The following is a 7,140-nucleotide window of genomic DNA, read 5'->3' as shown; positions in this document are numbered from 1 at the left end:
CTACCCATTTCCTGCACAAACTCCTGGAGAGGTTGGTCTTCCCCCAACTGATCCATCATACTGAACTCGCTGGTTGTCTCCACTACCATCAATCTGGATTCTGGGCATCCAGAGTCATGGAAACAGCTCCCCTGAACACCCGTCAAGACCTGCATGCTAATCTCAACTCCAACTAACCTGCTGTTATCATTCTCCTTGATCTCTCCTCTGCCTTTCACATGGGCACTGGACTGGTTGACCTCCTTCCTAACTACCCGCCCTTCCCAAGTGAGACTGGGCCCTTTCTCCTCCACCACCTCACTCTCCACCTGCGGCGTTCCCCAGGGCTCTATCCTTTCTCTGTGGCTTTGCAACATCTACCTTGCCCCTCTTGCCCACCTGATCTCCTCCTTCTCTGCTCACTTCCAGTGTTATGCTGACGACACACAGCTCTCCTTCAAGCTTCCCTCTACTACCTCCTCATCCTCCTCTCTCATTCCCGAGTGTCTGACCGCCATTCAGGCATGATGCACTTCTAATGATCTGTCCTAATGCCAGTAAGACTGAGATGCTTCTTGTTGGGACTCCTGTGTCCTGCTTTCCTCCTGCCCGCTGGCTTCCCTCCTTGGACCCTCTACCCTCACCTTCTACTGAGGCCTACAATCTTGGGGTCATCTTCGACTCCTCTTTCTCCTCCACCCCTCACATATTGGACCTTGCAAAGAAGACTCGCTTTCAGCTTCACCTCCTTAGAGACATTCTCCCTTTCCTCACCTTCCCCCAGAATCTCAATGTCTCCAGAGCTCTGGTCCTCTCCAGGCTGTACTACTGCAACATCCTCTTCCTCAATCTGCTTCTTTCCCGCCTTCGGCCCCTTCAACTAATCCAAAATAGGGTTGTAAAACTTATCTTTGGCCTCCAGCCCAGAGACCTTATCTCTCCAGCTCTAAAATCTCTCCACTGGCTCCCGGTGGCCGCGAGGATCAAATTCAAGACCCTCTGCATCATCCACAAGGTTTTCTGGGGCCTGGGACCCCGCTATCTACAACTTTTTCTCCCTAAATACCTTCCTGCTAGATCCATTCCATCTTCTAGTTCCAACTCTCTGCTGATCAAACGCTTCCCCAAGCAGAGAGCGGGGGTGGGGGGTAGATCTCTCTCTTTGGCTGTGCCTCCCTTTTGGAACAGCCTTACTGCCCCTCTCAGAAATGAGCGGGACCTCAAGATCCGTAAACTCCTGAAAAATCTTCTTTTCTCTACCTCTTTCCCTCTCTCCCTCCCCTGCTAATTCCCCCACTGCCACTGAGACTGGCGGCCTAGTCCTTCATAAGTCTTATAGGCTGCCAGGCCCTCTGCCCAGTCATCACCAGGAGCCACCCCCCTCTGCACTGCCCTCTGGGCCCCCCATATGACTGCTGGGCGGCTGAGAATCCTCCCCCTTGGGACACCTTCGCCCTAGCACTTAGCCAGGGGCCTCCTCCCTTGGCACCCTATGGCACTTCCCCTGCGGGGCCCCCATTAGCATCTGCCGATACCCTTACCCCCCTCTATGCCCACCCGCTTCCATCTCTCCTGCACCTCTCATCACTGCACTTGCACGGTTCCGAATGTCACAAGGCCGTATAGGACCACTATTGTTTATTTAGTGTTATTGTTACTGCTTATTTCCTCCCTTGCTCCCTCCCCACATTCGTCTTGTGGCGCTTGATACCACTATTTGTTGTATAATCGCCTTATAAATAATCAATAAATAAATACAAAAATATCCAGAGTGCATCCCTTTTCCTTCTTCAAAACTGTCTGTCCTCTGCATTCCTTTACACGGTGGGTTGCATTCAGTAGTGTTGTTAGACTGTCTGTTGTGATAATAATAAAGTAGATATTTGTATACAACCTTGACTGGGGACTCCTTTTATCATTGGGTATTAATTGTATTTTTGCTGTGTTGTAACTAATCAATGATCCACGCCCTTTAGAGGAGATAAGCCTGCCGTTCCGCCCACGTTACCAAATGTGGACAAGGAAGTTTATCATTTTAAATTGTATGCTTGTTAATCCATTCTGTTTGGATCCAGTCTGTATTGGAGGTCTGGGACCAATAGATGGTTTAGAAACCGATACTTACCCTTGGACCACTGGTACCCTGATAGGAGAGAAGGAAGAGAAGAGTGAAGAACTATGACAAATGTCTAATGAATTGTTGGGGCATTCCTCCACAAACAATTATTGTGTTCACTTCTCAAATGTTTTTTTTTTGCAGATAGGGCCTTTACTTTGTGTGCATATTATGGATTATACGTGAGCAACGTATGGATATGTCCTATTTAAATATAATAGAAATGTTGAGTGCGTGATGCTAATGTATGAAATCGTTGCCGCCCCAGAAGACAAGTGGTGCTACGCTGCTATACGAGACCAGCAGCAGGTGAAGACGCTCAAGTGCTCTGCAGGATGCGTGCTGTGGTCCCTGGGTTAGACCGTCCGGGTGCTTGGTGACAGGGATCGGGTGTTCCCCTTACGACCGCCGGGTGGCAGCACCAGCAGCGAGCAGCCCTTGAGGATGCCGAATGACAGCCGGACCGAGCTGTGCTGCTGCTATTGCTGCTGCCAGCGCTGCCCGACGAGCCTTCCGCAGCCCTCACAAGGCTCCGCCGCGGCCGGAGGAGCGCTGCCCCGGACCACGTCCACGCCGGCCTCTGCGGAAGGAGAGAACGGCACAGGTAGGCTCGCACCCTTCATAATGAGCTGGGGGTGGGCGCTAGGTGCGCCTGGTGTCCTCTGTGAGTGATGCATGTCTTTTGTGATCCGTGCCAAGGAGCCGGGCTCTGCTGTCAACGGTGGAAGCAGGTGGATGAATGTTGTGGCCGCCGGAGATCGGGCACCAGAAGGCAGCAGGCACGGCGACCCGGAGCGGGAGGCCAGGCAACTTCTCGCCCCAGACGCCAGACCACCCCTCGCCCTTTGCAGGACTGGTTAACACCCCCCTCCGCCCTCCTCCAGCGTGTGTGCCCCCCATAGTGACCGCAGGTGATGCTGCGGTGCGGGGAGATCTGCCACCCGACGGGGACTGTGTCGGCTGGAGGAGGGTGGGCGCGGAGCCCACCGCCCTGACCACCATAGCATTCTCCGAAAGCATTCCCGCGATGAGCGGACTGCCCCTCCGCCCCCAGCCCGCCCGCTCCTCTGCCATGACAGCAGGGGTGGTGGCCAGCGGGCTGCGAGCACAGACACCAGACACCCCCTCGCCTCCCGGGGAGACGGCTGCTGCTCCACGGAGAGCCGGCCCGATGCTCCCTTTGTTAGCCGAATATTCATGCAATGCCCGTGTGCCACCTCACTGAGCCGCACCAGCGTCTCCAAACCCTGGCGGTGCCAGGGCGCACTGCTCAGCTATTGACTTTCTGCGCTCCAACAGCATCACCATACAATGGGCGCACCAGGGCACTGCACGGGTATCACCTTTCCAATTCGTATCCGTATAACCAGACAATAGGTATGCAAGGGCACTGCCCAGGTATCACCTATCCGGGCCACACCAATACAAATAGTCAGTAGGAATGCCAGAGAGCTGGCATTCCCATGCCACGTCAAGATCACCTGGCAATGGGCATGCATGCCACAGCACTGCCCTGGTTGTCACCATTGCGAGCCGCTTCAACGTTGGCAGACAAGGGGCATTTTAAGGCACCTGCCGGGTACACCTTCCCAAGCTCCATCAGGATCACGAGACATTGGGCATGCCAGGGGACCTCCCGGGTATAACTGCTCCAATACGCGTCACTATTACCAGACTGTAAGTATGCAAGGGCACTAACTGGGTACCACCTAGCCAAGCCAAATCAGGATCACTTGACATTGGGCATGCCCGGGGTCCTCCTGGCTATCACCTTTTCAGTCCTTATCAGTATTACCAGACAGTGGGCGTGCCAGGACACTGCCCGGTATACCTTTCCAATCCCTTATCAGTATAACCAGTCAGTGGGCATGCCAGGGGACCTCCCGCTTATCATCTTTCCAAGCACTATCAGTATTGCCATACAGTGGGCATGCAAAGGCGCTACCCGGGTATCACCTTTCCAATCCGTATCAGTATTTCCAGAAAAAGGGTATGCCAGGGGACCTCCCGGATAACACCTTTCTAATCCATGTCATTATTACTAGACAGTGGGCATGCCAGATGACCTCCCGGGTATCACCTTTCCAATTTGTATCAGTATTATTAGACAATGGTATTCCAGGGGATCTACTAGGTATCACTTTTCCAATCCCTATCAGTATTACCAGCATATAGGCATACAAGAGAAGTTCCTGGGTATCACCTTTCCAATCCCTATCACTTTTACCAGAAATTGGGCATACCAAGGGACCTCCCGGGTATCACCTTTCCAATCCTTATTAGTATACCAGATAGTGGCCATGCCAGGGGATCTCACAGGTATCACCTTTCCATTCCCTATCAGTAAAACCAGACAACGGGCATGCCATCAGATCTCCTGGGCATCGCCTTTCCAATCCATGTCATTATTACTAGACAGTGGGCATGCCAGATGACCTCCCGGGTATCACCTTTCCAATTTGTATCAGTATTATTAGACAGTGGCATTCCAGGGGATCTACTAGGTATCACTTTTCCAATCCCTATCAGTATTACCAGCATATAGGCATACAAGAGAAGTTCCTGGGTATCACCTTTCCAATCCCTATCACTTTTACCAGACATTGGGCATACCAAGGGACCTCCCGGATATCACCTTTCCAATCCTTATTAGTATACCAGATAGTGGCCATGCCAGGGGATCTCACAGGTATCACCTTTCCATTCCCTATCAGTAAAACCAGACAACGGGCATGCCAGCAGATCTCCTGGGCATCGCCTTTCCAATCCATGTCATTATTACTAGACAGTGGGCATGCCAGATGACCTCCCGGGTATCACCTTTCCAATCCCTATCACTTTTACCAGACATTGGGCATACCTAGGGACCTCCCGGATATCACCTTTCCAATCCTTATTAGTATACCAGATAGTGGCCATGCCAGGGGATCTCACAGGTATCACCTTTCCATTCCCTATCAGTAAAACCAGACAACGGGCATGCCAGCAGACCTCCTGGGCATCGCCTTTCCAATCCATATCAGTTTTACCAGACAATGGGCAAGCCAGTGGACTTCCCAGATATCACCTTTACAATCCGTATCAGCATTAAAAGACAATGTGCAGGCAAGGGGTCTACCTGAGTATCACCTTAACAATACATATAAGTATTACTCGACAGTGGGCATGCCAGGGGACTTCCTGGTTATCACTTTTCCAATCCCTATCAGCATTGTCAGATAGTGGGCATGCAAGGGGGCTACCCAGGTATCACCTTTCCAATCCCTATCAGTTTGATGAAAGGAAAATAGGAGAGGTGGGCAGCTGACCCTTACACTTTAACCGTGATTATATCATGGAAATAATTAAAATGGCAAAGAACTCGAGGGCCTGCGGACCAAACGGGCTGGCGGTGGTTATAATGAAAGCAGATCCAGTAAGGTGGCCAGCGTTCCTCTGTAATTTGTATGACAAAGTATGTCTCCATAAAAAGATCCCTTTGTCCTGGTCAAGCTCAATATTGATCCCAATGTACAAAGCCGGTGACAGGCTAAATCCGGAAAATTATGGACTACTATTGTTACTGGACACTATTGGTAAAGTCTTTACTGCGTGTGTGACATGCAAGCATGGGTTGGCGAAACAAAATCTCCACCCATCACAAACCGGCTTTCGCAGTGGGGGCAGTACTCATTTAAATCTTCGTGTGGTGGATCATTTAATTAACCAGGCTAATAATAAATCACACCCTGCACTGTACCTAGCATTCGTGGATTTTAGATCCGCATTCAACCTGGTTAACAGGGAACTAATCTGGGGAAAAATGCAAGAGTGAGGGTGTCTTGGTTGGCTACTTGACATCATGGAAGCCTTTCATAATAAAATGACCGCCAGAATTCGATTGGGCATAGGAAACTCTCTGTCGGAGGAAATCGGCATAGATAGGGGGGGGGTGAAACAGGGGTGTTGGTTGCCCCCCTACTTTTCCATTTATACCTGGCCGATCTGATCCGACGCTTGGAAGCATTGGGAATCTGGTCTCCGAAGATTGGAAATGACTATATCACTGTCCCTTTGTATGAGATGACTTGGTGCTCCTGAGTCCTGCGTTCCAGGGTATGAAATCACTTTTGGAGACTCTTGTTAATTACGCAAAAGAAAATGATCTTGTAATAAATCTAAACAAGACTAAGATACTGTTAGTTGCTCATAAAAAAGTAAACATGGTCTGTATTGATCTTAGTTTATCGTGCAGATTAACTATGTCCCTTATTACAAGTACCTGGGCTTAAACCTAACGGAGAAAGGTAGCTACAAAAATGTTATAAAAGTCAAGATTACTAAGGCACGATAACTAACTTACCTGATAAATCGATTTTCCAGAGGTAATGCAGGGTTCTCTCTGAGTGGGACTCTTATGATCTATAAGCAGTGGTTTTGCCTCACCATTCTGTATGGCCTAGATGGCCTGGAATTAAACAAGTGGGAATGGCTCAAACGGATTCAGGGTTTTTTTGGGGTGTAAAATGTTAAGCTTACTTCAAAGCACGCTGATAGAATATCTGCATTTAGAGTTAGGAATACTATCCCTCAAAAGCGCTGGTGCTAAAACATAGAGGAGAGCTTTACCTACATACCCAGATCAAGAAGAGGGAGTCCTTGATGGCTCGAGTGGCAGGGTACAAATTGGGGGGCGAGCATGAAAAATGGTAAATTCCTGGAATCAATAAATGATCTATTTACTGAAATAAATTGGTGGCCAGACTTATCCCATGCTACCAATTACGTAAAACTGAAAAAAGTGCTATCTAGGAAAATAATGCAATGGGATTGGACATGTAATTATGTTCACCTGGAAACATTGCATGGGTGTGTTCAAGTATCCAAGGTGACCCATTGTTTCTTACGCCCACAGCCGTACCTGATGATCTGTCGTGATCCAAGAGTGTGACGACTTCGCCTCCTGAGAAGGATCAATCAACTCCCCATTCGTACTGCTATGGGGGGTCCATTGAAGCTCAATCAGGAGAGTCGATTCTGTAGGATATGTTAAAATCCCAGGAACG

General features: G+C 49.7%; 1 protein-coding gene across 3 annotated transcripts in view; it reads left to right on the top strand.

Annotated features, from left to right (window-relative positions):
* The first annotated feature begins 2,398 nt into the window (after positions 1–2,398).
* The window catches only part of CRACD (capping protein inhibiting regulator of actin dynamics), a 983,102-nt gene continuing 978,360 nt past the window's right edge, over positions 2,399–7,140 (top strand). For all 3 annotated transcript variants that reach the window (XM_069631614.1, XM_069631616.1, XM_069631613.1), the window contains exon 1: positions 2,399–2,699. The gene's annotated coding sequence lies outside the window, so the exon portion shown is untranslated. The remainder of the gene's footprint in view (positions 2,700–7,140) is intronic.

The sequence above is a fragment of the Ambystoma mexicanum genome, chromosome 6q (genome assembly GCF_040938575.1).
Source record: "Ambystoma mexicanum isolate Mex_15411 chromosome 6q, UKY_AmexF1_1, whole genome shotgun sequence".
NCBI lineage: Eukaryota > Metazoa > Chordata > Amphibia > Caudata > Ambystomatidae > Ambystoma > Ambystoma mexicanum.
The sequence above is the reverse complement of the archived record's forward strand: the minus strand, read 5'-3'. Positions and strand labels throughout refer to the sequence as shown.